The sequence below is a fragment of the Panthera onca genome, chromosome C1, assembly GCF_046562875.1.
Source record: "Panthera onca isolate mPanOnc1 chromosome C1, mPanOnc1 haplotype 2, whole genome shotgun sequence".
Lineage (NCBI taxonomy): Eukaryota > Metazoa > Chordata > Mammalia > Carnivora > Felidae > Panthera > Panthera onca.
Genome location: NC_138346.1, coordinates 36,088,477 through 36,102,227, shown reverse-complemented (window position 1 = coordinate 36,102,227; position 13,751 = coordinate 36,088,477). Strand labels below are relative to the sequence as shown.

Here is a 13,751-nt window from a genome sequence, read left to right as displayed (position 1 = left end):
AGCAGCACTTACATTAAGACTAGGAATTCCCTAAGCATAACAAGTTAATATTTAAAACAACCTGGACACCCAGAGAATATGAAAATGTTTTCTACAGGAAAGAATTAGTATTTTGAGTGTGTATGCTAAGAGCCAAGTGCTTTAAATAGATGACACTATTTAATCTTCAACAAAATAAATGTTTTGACCCTGTTTTAATGATGGGAACATTGATGCTCAAAGAAGTTGTTAGTAGCCCCAGATCATTTTGTGGGTAAAATGGAGAACACAGATTCATGTTTAGGCTTTTTTCCTTCAGAATTTTTGTCTTACAACGTACCTTGAATTTCCATTTCCCAACTTCTAATTCATATATAAGCAGCACTGGACCAAGTAGTGAGGTGGAAGGAAGACTAGAAGCAGCAGCTTTAAGAGCAGGCAACAAGGGCTGCATTGGCTGCAAGAAAATTTAAAGATAATAATCAAGCAGACTAAAAATAGGTCAACTTTATCATCATTAATATCATGTGACAGCAATTCCAAAGAATGTCACCAATAAAACATTCCTTCTTGCTGAGGTGAAATGTTCCCTACTCCTAGGTACACCAGTATCTATAAGGAGCCTTCAACTTATTTTTTTTTTTAATGTTTTATTTATTTTCTGAGAGAGAGAGAGCATTGAGCAGGGGAGGGGCAGAGAAAGAGGAGGACAGAGGATCCAAAGAGGGCTCCGTGCTGACAGGCTGACAGCAGCAAGCCCGATGTGGGGCTTGAGCTCACGAACCCTGGGATCACGACCTGAGCCAAAGTCAGATGCTCAACTGACTGAGCCACCCGGCACCCCAGATGCCTTCAACTTAATTTTCAAGGTTTTTTAAAATGAAGGTTGTTTAGCAATTGTCATTGAAGTGCCATGAACAGTTATATGTTCCTGGAATAGACCATAAAGGGGCCATTTAACATGTGATGTACCTGAGTACCTATCTTTTAATATTATTCCTAAGACAAAATGAATTCTAATTTTAATTTTAGAAGTATATTTCTCCCAAGTGTGGCAGTGTGAGCAGAGGCTCCTTTACCTTCTGGTAGCACCAGAGGCTCTGATAAGGCAGAACCTTCTTGGAGCGTCCCTTTGGTAGCAGAAACTGTCTTGGCAAAGTGGTTCTTGGTGATAAGAAAGGAGATGGATCCCAGTAATTTATACAGTGGAAGAGGAAGCAGTACTTCTTCTTCTTTTTCTCTTAGGTTTTTAAATATTTGTTTTTGAGAGAGAGAGAGAGAGAGAGAGAGAGAAAGCGGGGGAGGGGTAGTGACACAGAATCTGAAGCAGGCTCGGAGCTATTAGCACAGACCCCGACGTGGGACTCAAACTCACAAACTACCAGATCATGACCTGAGCCAAAGTCAGATGTTTAACTGACTGAGCCACCAAGGTGCCCCGGAAGCAGTACTTCTTTAAGTTGGCATGAGAAAGACACTGTTTAAATGAATCCCCGGGTGTACAGAATATGAGATCTTAAAGAATTCCTTTACCCTATCACCAAGTCTTATAAATTCTATCTCCTAAATATCTCGCAAATAAGTTCTCTCTTCACCTTGGCCTATTCAGATCCTATTTTACCTAGACTACTGTAGCATTCTGCTACCTGCTCTTCCTTCCTGTCATTAGTTTCAGCTAATTCTAATCTTTTATGCACATATCTGTTGGAGTGATCCATCTAAGTATGAGTAAGGTCATGAAATTCCTTGCTTAAAACCTTACAATGACTTTCATGTCCTTCAGGAGATGCCATGCAAATTCCTTTGCAAGACTCAGAAAGTTCTTTAAGATGTAGCTGTTCCCTACTTGTATGGTTTCATCCTTAGACATTCTTTAACTCAAACATTTCAGTATAGCTAATCTGAACTACTTGCACTCCAAATGTGATGCTCTCCTAGGCCTCTCTGCTTTTGAATATTCCGTCCATGCAGCAGCCTACCTCCTATTTGTTGACCTCTGATAAGTCTTCTCTTTCCCAGACTCACACTACATTAAGTACTCCATACTCTGTGCTCCATCCTACAGTACTGGAGGTTTACTTTCATGTTAGAATGTAAATCACAGAAAAACAATTGTATTCTGGTCTGGCTTCTCCTACTAGACTAGTAGGGTTTTTGTTTGTTTGTTTGTTTGTTTGTTTTTAAAGTGCTGGCTATGTCTTTTATCTTGGCCATCCCAGCATTCAGTGAAGTTTTTGGTATAGATATATACTCAATAAAATTTTTTAAAAATACATGCCAGGCTCTACACAGTATACAAGCTGCAAAGGTGGTGGCTGTCTGGTAGTAAGAGTGAGTCAAATTCATATAACTAAAACATAAGGCATCAAATATGCCACAAGTGAAGTTTAAATAAAAAGCTGTGATGACTTTAAGGAGAGAGCTCCTAGTTCCAATTTTGGGGTGAGGTGGGGGTACAAAATTAAGAAGGGTCAAGGGAGAAGATGGCATTTGAGACGGATTCTGACAAGAGGAATTGTGATATTTGGAGATGCAGCAAGTATAAGGAATATGTTAGGTCACATACTGATATAGTAAAGCAGAAGGTATAATACAAGATCACAGAGTAGTCTCACTGAACACGTAAGAGAATATAGGGAAAAAGCTGGAGAAGTAGTTTCGGCTTCAAATGCTAGCTAAGGAGTCAGTATTTAATTTAGAAGGCAACTATAGTGTAATTAAAGGCAGTAATTAGCAGAAGACAACTATTAGAGCAATCATAATAGTCTGAGTGAGGAGTTAAAAGGTCATCTTTAACAGGCGGTATAATATAGACAGGCAGACAGACCTGGGTCACTTACTGGCGATATGATCTTGAACATGTTATTTAAATTCACAAACCCCAAATTTCCTCATTTATTTCAAAAGACTGTTGTGATTAAATTTATGTAAAGAGATTAGCACAGTACTTGGCATGTACTAAGTGCTTGAATTAATCAGTGATATTTCAGCTGCAACTGATAAAAATTCAACTCAAATCAGCATAAGCAAATAAGGGAAATTATTAAAAGGCTACTGACAAGATCAATGGAACAGAATAGAGAGCTCAGAAATAGAACCACACATAGATAATCAAATGATCTTTGACAAAGGAGCAAAGGCAATACAATGGACCAAAGAGTCTTTTTAACAAATGGTGCTAGAACAAGTGCACATCCATATGCAAAAAAAAAAAAAAAAAAAAAAAAAATCTAGACATAATTTTACACCCTACACAAAAATTAACTCAAAATGTATCGTAGACCTGGGACACCTAGATGACTGAGTCAGTTAAGTGTCTGACTCTTGATTTTTGGCTCAGGTCATGATCTAACAGTTTGTGGCATCAAGTCCCATGTTGGGTTCCACGCTGACAGTGCAGAGCTGCTTGGGATTCTCTCTCTCCCTCTCTCTCTGCCTCTCCTCAACTCTCTCTCAAAATAAATAAATAAACTTAAAAATAATGTAAAATGCAAAACTAAAAAACTCCTAAAGATAACATACAAGAAAATCTAGGTGACCTTGGGCTTGGTGATGACTTTTTAGATACAACACCCAAAACACAATCCATGAAAGAAAAAACTGGTTAGTGGGACTTTATAAATATTAAAAAAATATATAGCTTTGTGAAAAAAACTGAAGAGAATGGAATGACAATCCACAGGCTGGGAGAAAATCTTTGCAAAGCACATATCTGGTAAAGGATTGATATCTGAAATCTATTGAGAACTCTTAAAACTTAGCAATAAGACAACAAACAGTCCAATTTGAAAAGGACAAGAGATTTAAGCAGACATCTCACCAGAAAACATATAGAGATGACAAATAAACTTATGAAGACATACTCAACATTACATGTCAGCAGAAAAGTATAAAATAAAATGAGATACCACTACACATCTATTAGAATGGCTGAAAGCCAAAACACTGACAACAAATGCTGGTGAGGACATGGAACAAGAACTCGCACTCACTGCTGGTGGGGATGCAGAATGGTGCAGCCACTTTGGAAGACAGTTTGGCAGTTTCTTACCAAACTGAACATACCCTTACCATATGATCCAGCAATCACACTTCTTGGTATTTACCTAAATGACTTGAAAACTTATGTTCACACACACACATAAAAACGGCACACAAGTGTTTATAGTAGCTTTATTATTGCCAAAATGTGGAAGCAACCAAGATGTCCTTCAATAGGTGAATGGATAAACAAACTGTGGTACGTCCATACAAGTCCATACAATGGAACATTATTCAGCAGTGAAAAGAAATGAGCTACTATACCATGAAAAGACATGAAGGAAACTCAAGAGCATATTGCTAAGTGAAAGAGGTCAATCTGAAAAGCCCACATACTATAGTATTTCAACTATAGGATGTTCTGAAAAGGGCAAAACTTGAGACAGTAAAAAGATCAGAGATTGCCAGGGGTTTGGGGTGGGGAGTGATGAGGGATGAATATGTTGGAGCACAGGAGACGTTTAGGGCAAGGAATTTGTTCAGTATGATACTGTAATGGTCAGTACATGGCATTATACAGTTGACAAAATCCATAAAATGTAAAACACAAAAAGTGAGCCTTAATGTAAACAAACTATAAACTTTAGTTAATAATTATGTAACAATATTGGCTCATCAATGGTAACAAAGTTACCACACTAATAGAAGATGTTAATACAGGGAAACTAAGGTGGGGAGATAGGGGAAATATGGGAACTCTTTGTACTTTCTATTCAATTTCTCTGTAAACCCGAAACTGTTCTAAAAATAAAGTTATAAATTTAAAATTTTTCTAAGCAGTATATATAAAATTCATGTAATTGAATATAAATGAAAAGGTTGTGCTTTAAAAAAAAAAAAAATGCTACTGAGGTGATTCCCAGAAACAAAGACAGCCCAGGGCTTTAGGGACTAAAACTGAGAATTTTTTTTCCAGGATTTTATTTAAATTCAAGTTAGTTAACATATAATGTAGTACTGGTTTCAGGAGGAGAATTCAGGGATTCATCACTTACATATAACACCCAGTGCTCACCACAAATGCTCTCCTTAATGCCCATTACCCATTTAGCCCATCCCCCCACCTGCCTCCCTAAAACTGAGAATTTGATTTCTGTTTTTTTGTTTGTTTTCTGATAAGTAAGCAGGTTTTCTGAAAACCTGCTTTCTTCATATGTCAGGAATAATGGTATTCCCCACTGCCTCCACCAAGAAAGACCTAGATTGATATCTGAGGCTGGTGACAGTGTAAGGAGTCTGGGATACTAAGTCAACTAGGAAATTATATTGAAGCCTTGAAAAATGATGCCCTATGTTACATGATAGCAAACAACTGGCAAAACTGTTGCCTACAATAAGAAGATGAAAAATGAGTCTAATGAAAGTTTTAAAAACTGAACGTATTTTCAAATTGTAGATTCATGTGTCTTCATTCCTGAATGATATTTTCACCAGGTATAGGATTCTGAGTTGACAGTTCTTTTCTTTCAGCACTTGAAAAACGTTATTTCCTTCTGACCTCCATGTGTCTGATAAGAAATTTCCTGTCATTTCAATTTTTTTTTTTCCTACAGGTAAGGTGTGTTGAAGTAAAATGAACAAACCTCTAGGAATCTCTAAAGGAAAGAAAGTTTTATTCAAGTCCAAGTTAGGACAGCTGAGGGGGTTACACAAACTTCACAAAGAGAGTGCTCCACAGATGAATATTTGGTGTAGGGTTATATACATTTTTTTACATAAAAAGTTACAAATTATTAGACAAAGAACATTTCAGAAAGTTGCAGACCTTATCTTAAGTTGCTAATAGACGTAGGGCTATATGATTTAACTCCTATGGGAATCAGGGCAGTTTCTTCCTTTTCCTTATCTTTTATTCAGAATGCTCCTTTTTGGTTATTTTAACAAAGCAGATGTACAATATGTTCTTGGGGAAGAAATAGAGCCCATGCTTTGAAATTTTGTCAAGTCACTTTGTCCTTGGCTGGTGTTAAAGTATAGCTTCCCTGGGAGCCCAGTAGCAGAGCCCACAAACGTTAAAAGTTTAAAATTTCCTTTATCAGGTGTCAGCTTTTCCTGGATGCCTTCAAGATTTTTCCTTTGTCTTCAGTTTCCACAAGTTAAACTACAATGTACAGTGGCATAGATCTCTTTTGCTTTATCCTGCTTGAGGTTCATTCAGATTCTTGAATCTGTAGGTTATGTCTTGCTAAATTTGGGAAATTTTTAGCCATTATTTCTTTAAGTGCTTTTTCAACCCTACTCTCTTCCTCTTCTCCTCCCAAACTCTGACATGAATATTAGACCTTTTGTGATAGTCTCACTACCCTCTACGGCTGTTTATTTTTAATTTTTTTCAGTCTATTTTCTCTTTGTTATTCAGGTGAGGTAATTTCTATTACTCTACCTCAGGTTCACTGATTCTTTCCTCTATTTCCTACACTGCTTTTGAGCCCATCCACAATAGTTCTTATGTAGGTTCTTTTTTTTTTTTTTTTTTGAGTTTTTATGTGTTTATTTTGAGAGAGACAGAGACAGCATGAGTGGGGGAGGGAGAGAAAGAATCCCAAGCATGTGGGGCTTGATGTGGGGCTCAAACTCATGAAACTGTGAGATCACGACCTGAGCCGAAACCAAGAGTTGGATGCTTAACCAACTGAGCCACTCAGGTGCCTATGTAGGTTCTTTTTTATGTCTTCTATTGCACTGTTGAGACTTTCTCTTTTTCAATTTTGTTTCAAGTGTGTTTGCAATTGTTTGGTGAAACATTTTTATCATTGCTGCTTTAAATTCTTCACCAGAGAATTATAATACCTCTGACACTTCACTGTTGGTATCTATTGTCTTTTTCATTCAGTTTGAGATTTAACTCATTCTTGGTATGACAAGTGGTTTTCAAACAAAACCTGGAATTTTTCATATTATATGATTCTGTATCTTATTTAAACCTTTGGTTTTAAACTTTGATACCATTCCAGCAGGGGAGAAGGGCTATTAGCTTGCTACTGCCAAGTAGTGATAGAAATCCAGATTCCCTGCATGGCTTGCTTTGACAGTGGATGGGAGGGAAGAGCTTCTCATTACTACTGGGTATAGAGAGATATTCCAGTTCTCCACACAGTCTATAACGACACTGTGGTAGGGGTGGCCTCATTATTGCTGGGCAATGGCAGAAGTCCTGAATTTCCATATCGTATCCACTGACAATGTGGTGGAAGGAGAAGCCTGTACTGGAGATGGAGATAAAAGTCCAGGCTCTCTACTTGAGCCTCTCTGGCACCACCCTAGCAAGGGTGTCAAGATACCTCGTTCAAAATGAGGGTAGAAGTCTAGGCTCTCCATTCAGCCTTTGCCTCTTGGGTGGCGCAGTGTTTCCTGTGACATTTTGCTGGAGTAGAACATTTTCTAAAAGTTTGCTATCTTGCAAGGCTTCCCCTTCCCTCCTGCTGTCCCTACAGACAGCAGCCTTTCCTTGAAACTTTTGCTGTCTGTGCCTAATGGAGTTTCTGAGTTGCTGAATTCTTTAATTCTATAGTATACAAGGCAAAAAGAAAACCCAGTGTATTTACCATCTTATTATTCTTTGAGTCTCAAGGTCCCTGGCCTGTCTTTCTTTTTTCTACCTTTCAGAGTCAGCTTATGTTTGTTTTATAGATAATGGTTTAGCCAAGTCTGCTTCCCTTCTTATTTTATTCCCCTTGTGCTTAAGTTCAAAGATCTCTGAATTCTATACACTAGAGTAGAATCTGGGTGTGGTTGTTTTAAGATATATCCATAAGTTTTGACATTCTTCCCTTCAAGTAGAGCCTAATTCTTCCCTTGAGTGTGGGCTGCACTTAGTGAGTAGTTTTTAACTAGTCTCCCTCCTCCCCAGCTCTATGCAACTACTAATCTACTTCTGTGCTATTTCCAGACACCTCATATAAATGGACTCATACAATATTTGGTCTTTTGTAACTAGTATTTGCCACTTAGCATGATGTTTTCAAGGTTAATTGATGTTATAGCATGTATCAGCACTTTACTCTTTTTTATTACTGAATAATATTTCATTATATGGCTATATCACATGTTATTTATTCATTCATCAGTTAATGGACATTTTATTGTTTCCACTTTTTGGCTGTTTTGAGTAATGCTACTATGAACATTTACAAACAAGTTGCTACCTGGATATGTTTTCATTTTTCTTGAGTATAGATCTAGGAGTGAAATTTCTGGGCCACAGGGCAAATCTACGTTTAACATTTTGAAAACTGTTAAACTGTTTCCTCAGCAGCTTCCCCATTTCTACCAACAGGCATTTCTACCAATGCCTGACAGTTCCCCAACTTGTCCACATCACGACCAAGACTAGTTATTATCTATATTTTTCTATTATAGCCATCCTGGTGGGTATAAAGTGGGATCTCTTGTGCTTTTGATCTGCATTTCCCTAGTGGTGAGTTGAGTATTTTTCATGTCTTTTTTGTCTATTTACAGATCTTCTCTGAAATATCAGATCCTTTGCCCATTTTAAAAATTGGGTTCTTTTTATTGTTAATTGGTAAGTATTCTTTATATATTTTAGATACAAGTTCCTTATCAAGTATGTGATTTTCAAATATTTTCTCACAATCTGTGGGTTGTTTTTTCACTTTTTACTGGTGTTCTTTGAGCCACTGAAAGTTTTTTATTTAGATGAAGTCCAACTTAACTATGTTTTTCTTTTGACTCTTGTGCTTTTGATGTCATGTCTAAAAAGATTTTAGTTAATGCAAGGTCATTATTTACTTTTTTTTTTTCCTCAGAGTTTTATAGTCTCAGTGCATATATTTAGGTCTATGAACCATTTTGAGTTAGTCTTTATGTATGGTATAAGAAAGGGGTAACAGCTTCATTCTTTTGCATATGGCTATTCAGTTGCCCTAGCACCACCTGTTGAAAAGACTTCTTTTGCCATTGAATTTTCTTCGCACCCATGTTGAAAATCAATTCACCATAAATTTAAAGTTTATTTCTGAATTCTCAATTCTATTCCATTGGTCCATATATCTATCCTTATGCTAGTACAACATTGTTTTGATTATCGTACCTTTGTAGTAAGTTTTGAAATGGGAGAATTAGGAGCCTTCCAACTTTGATCATCTTGTTTCAAGACTATTTTGGCTATTTTGTGTCCCTTGCATTTTCATCTGTATTTTAGGATCAGCACGTACATTTATACAAAGAAGGCAGCTCAGATTTTGATAGGGATTACACTGAATCTGTAAATCAACTTTAAGAGTATTGTCATCTTAGTATTTTCTGATCCACAAACATGAGATGTCTTTCCATTTATTTAAGTCTTTAATTTCCTTCAACAACGTTTTGTAGCTTTCAGTATATAAATTCTTCATCTCTTTCATTAAACTTATGCCTATTTATTCTTTTTGATGATTTTGTAAATGAAATTTTCTTAATTTCACTTTTGTATTGTTCAATGCTAGTGTACAGAAATATGATTGATAGTTGTATATTCATCTTGCATCCTACATCTTTGTGGAACTTTTTTATTATTCCTAATAGTTTTCAGTGGATTCCTTAGAATTTTCTGTATACGAGATCATGTCATCTGCATGGTTTTACTTCTTCCTTTCCAATCTGATGGTTTTTATTTCCTTTTCTTGCCTAACTGCCCTGGCTAGAACCTCCAGTACAGTGTTGATTGGAAGTGGCAAGAGTAGACATCTTTATCTTGTGTCTGGTTCTTAGGGAGCCATCAGTCTTTCACCATTAAGAATGATGTTAGCTGTGAGCTTTTCATAGATATCCTTTATTAGGTTGAAAAAAGTCCCTTCTATTTCATAGTTTGTTGAAAAAAATTTTTTTTTCAGTCATGAAAGGGTGTTGGATTTTTATCAAATGCCTTTTCTGAGTCCATTACGATAATCATGTCACTTTTGTTTTTTCTTCTATTGGTATGGTGTATAATGTTAATTAATTTTCAAATGTGAAACCAACCTTGCCTTTCTGGGATAAATCCTACTTTGTGTGTAATTCTTTTTGTGTGTTGCTAAATTTGGCTTGCTAGTATTTTGTTGAAGATTTATTAAGTTTTTAGTTGGTATTTCCTAACTTTTTAATAGTGGATTAAGTATAATGTATGCAAGTACAATTAGTTAAATCATTGCATTTTAGCATTCACTGAGTGTTAAAGATAATCCATAAGGTCTTGACACATAGTGATTATATGTTGCTGAAGCAATGGATTTTGCTGAAGTATATATTTAAATCATATGCTACAAGACCAGTGTAAAGAGTGTCACTTAGCTAGTGAGACTAGCCAAAAAGTAAGCTTCCAAATCCCCAGATGCCTTTATTCTCTAATTTAGTTTTGTTAGGCATTTGGGGGCAAAACTATATGCTAGAGTTGCATACCTCATCTGAAGCCCGTTCCTTTCAGTGTCCAATTTTGGTACAGAGGCATATGAAAGCACGCTAAACACCTGTCCAAAATCGAGAAAAACTGAAAAGATTTAAAACATTATTGGAATCTCTCAAAGAATATCAAATGCGATCTGATTCAAGTTCCATAAAAAAAAATTTTAGAAACCTTTTTCCATTTCTTTCACATTCAGTCTCCCATAGGAACCCATATTTGAGGTCCTCTTTTTTCCCCCATTCTCTGCTTTTCTGTATCCATTCATTTTACCTTTTAGTAGAGAAACTGCACATTTGTGACCCGTAGGCCAAATTTGGTCTATGTGTGCATTTAATTTGATAAAACATTTTAAATACAAATTTAATTAGTTTGCAAGATTTATAAATTAGGAAATGACACATAAAAATCTATGTATCTGATTTCTCTTGAAAAATTTGAGTTCGAAAAAAAAAGAAAAATTGGAGTTTGGTAAAATGTTGCCTTCATTTTACTACTGGCTGGCAGTGAATAGTGACTGCCTCCTTCAAATATGATTATTTTCTTCTAGTTTGCTGCGGTCTTTACCATTCCCTATTGTATTACACATGGCCAATTTTACTATTTATGATACAGGCTTAGCCTCTGTAGATATTGGAATTTATGACATTTTAATGCTATCCTTTTTAATATATATTAACTACGCTCTCTCAGATTCCTTCCAATTCTGCAACTTTTTCTATTTATTTTACTGAATAGTATAACAAAAGTTCTGAAAGCCCCACAGGATTCCCTGAGCAATGTCTAGAGTCCAGAGATAAGCTATGGCCTTTTGGGCCCTATAAACATATTAAAATTCCTGTGGAGACCACTATCTGATGAAAACAAAGGGGAAATCCAAACAACTGGTTACACTAACTTTGTATATGCAAGACCTGTTTCAGGGAAGAAAAGCCCATCTCCAAGAGAGAATAAAGGGGGAAAGTGGTGGGCAGTCTGTGCCTACTGCTGTTAGCTAAGTAGAGATTTACAAAATTGGGTCTTCCTGGAAAAAGGAAGAGGAGATAGGGAAAGAAAAGAGATATTACAGTAACATCAATAGGACCAATGAAAAGGAATTATAATGTCAATGACTTAACATAAATGACATACATACCTCAACTAATGAATTAAGAGCTGTTATTTTCTCTGGAAGTGGTTCCTGTAGGGTTATGTAAATCCTTAACTGTGGGGGAAAAAAAAACACCTTGTGCTTATTTCAGTCTGTTTCTTTACTTGACCCTTTAAATCTTTATTTGTATTTCTTAAAGACCTCAATTATCTTAGAACAACTGGGACAACTTATAGTATTTAATGTTTACTACAATTAATCTTTCTAAAGCACAAGAACTCCTCACCCTCTTGGTTTTTTTAAGGGAAAGGGCAGAGAGAAAGAGAGAGAGAGAGGGAGAGAGAAAATCTTAAGCAGGTTCCATGCTGCGCAGAGCCCAACTCAGGGCTAAATCTCATGACCTTGAGATCATGACCTCAGCTGAAATCAAGAATCAGATGCTTAACCAACTGAGCCACCCACCAGGCACCGTCTCCATCCTCTTCAGTAGTGACCAATTCAGTTAAAAGGTCAACCTAAAAACAAGACTACATAAATCAAAAACTGTATTTGGAGTACATGTACATGTTTGGGTTACTGGATTACACTTCAGTAATCCTCTACCTAACAAGAGAAAGTAGCAATATGTATGTGATTCACAAAATAGAGTGAAGGCTGGTTTCCTAAACACGATTCTATATTCATAATTATATAATTGGCCTCAGTTTCTTTTTAACCAGTACTCTGTAAAAAAAAAAAACAAAAAAACAGACCTACTTAATAATAATAATTAATTCTTGATTGGTTACACTATTGTCAGATAGAACCCAATAATTTGAACCAAAGTAGGTTAGCATAGTACACTTCAATGAAGTCACTATAGTATATAGAAGAAAATTATATTTTATCATTTATTCATTTGTGTTCTTACTTCAAGACTATTTGTTAATATTTGAAATGTGGAGAAAAGAAAACAGTATGTGTAAACACAATCATATACAGACTCAGAACAGTTAATAATATGAAGTTCTTAGTTTGTCAAAATGAGCAATCTTCTAGAATTTCTAAAAGAAAGAAAGTTTTATTTCATCCCAAGTTAGGACAGCTTCCCAGGATGCACAATCATCATAGAGAGTGCTCCAGGGAAGGAATATTTTGTGTAGGGTCTACATAAAAAGTTACAAATCATTAGATAAAAGACATTCCAGAAAATTACCTAATCTTAAGCTTTTGGTACATGCAGGGCTGTATGACCTTAATCTTATGGGAACCAGGGAGGTTTTTGTTTTGCTTTTTTAAACTCTTTATGATTGAAATGCTCTTTTTTAGGTTGTTTGTAAACAAAGCAGATGTACAATGTGTACTCAAGGCAGAAACAGAGCCCATGCTTTGAGATTTTGCTGACTCTGGTAAATGTATGGCTTCCCTGAGAGCCCGTAAGCAGGACACAAACACTGAAAGTTGAGGATTCCCTTTATTGTATCAACTCCTGACCTACAGTAAAGCCCCAGTAAATGTTGGCTGTAATTTTTACAATCATCACTAATATTGTCTTCTATAGGGCTCTTTACAGTGCCTTGCCTCACAGGCACCTGAAGTTTAGAATACTGGACCCTTCCCCTTCCCCTCCCTGCCTTTAGCATACATTTGGCCAAATCTTCCTCTTACACAACTGGACACAGATGGTTGTTGGACACCTATCATTTTCCTACTGTCCGAACTGGTTTTTGAAAACCCTAAAATAGCAAATCTTGTTGGCTGCAAACCCCAGGGACAACAATTGTGTAACAGCTAATGCCTTGCCCCATTTTTCCTGTTCCAACTCATGTGCCCTGTTCCCCAGTACCAGTCAAAGGTGCATTAGATTTCGTATCTAACCACAAATTCTCATCAACCTAGAAATCTTAGTTTATCTACAAAGAAAACGAGCTGGTGAGAAAAGGGAGATTCCCTTCATTTAACATTCAAAGAACTACAAAACAAACAAACAAACAAACAACACCTCACCTGCAAGGTGAGCCTACTGAAACGGGAGTATAGCATACTCAAAATTCTACCCAGTTACTGGACAACGACCTTCGAGCCACTCCTGCTGCTGCGAGTACGCTACAACTGCTGCCCTTCTTTCAGAGTCCTTACTACATTCCCTCTTCCTTTGCTCTCCCAACTCTTTCCCAGACTTCCGTTCGAACTTCCCGGGCAAAGCAGAACCCACCAATCACAAATGTCTTTCCTAGGGCCACGCCCCCATCGCCCCCTCTGGGAGCCGAGTCGGATTTCGTGCAC

At 36.7% G+C, this 13,751-nt stretch overlaps 1 long non-coding RNA gene across 1 annotated transcript; it reads right to left on the bottom strand.

Annotated features, from left to right (window-relative positions):
* Positions 1–241: 241 nt before the first annotated feature.
* LOC144617137 (uncharacterized) lies at positions 242–13,682 on the bottom strand. Its single transcript, XR_013557214.1, has 3 exons — positions 13,473–13,682; positions 11,532–11,600; positions 242–436 (listed from the first exon to the last, which is right to left on the bottom strand). It is a non-coding gene; the product is annotated as an uncharacterized LOC144617137 (long non-coding RNA).
* Between the last annotated feature and the right edge of the window lie 69 nt (positions 13,683–13,751).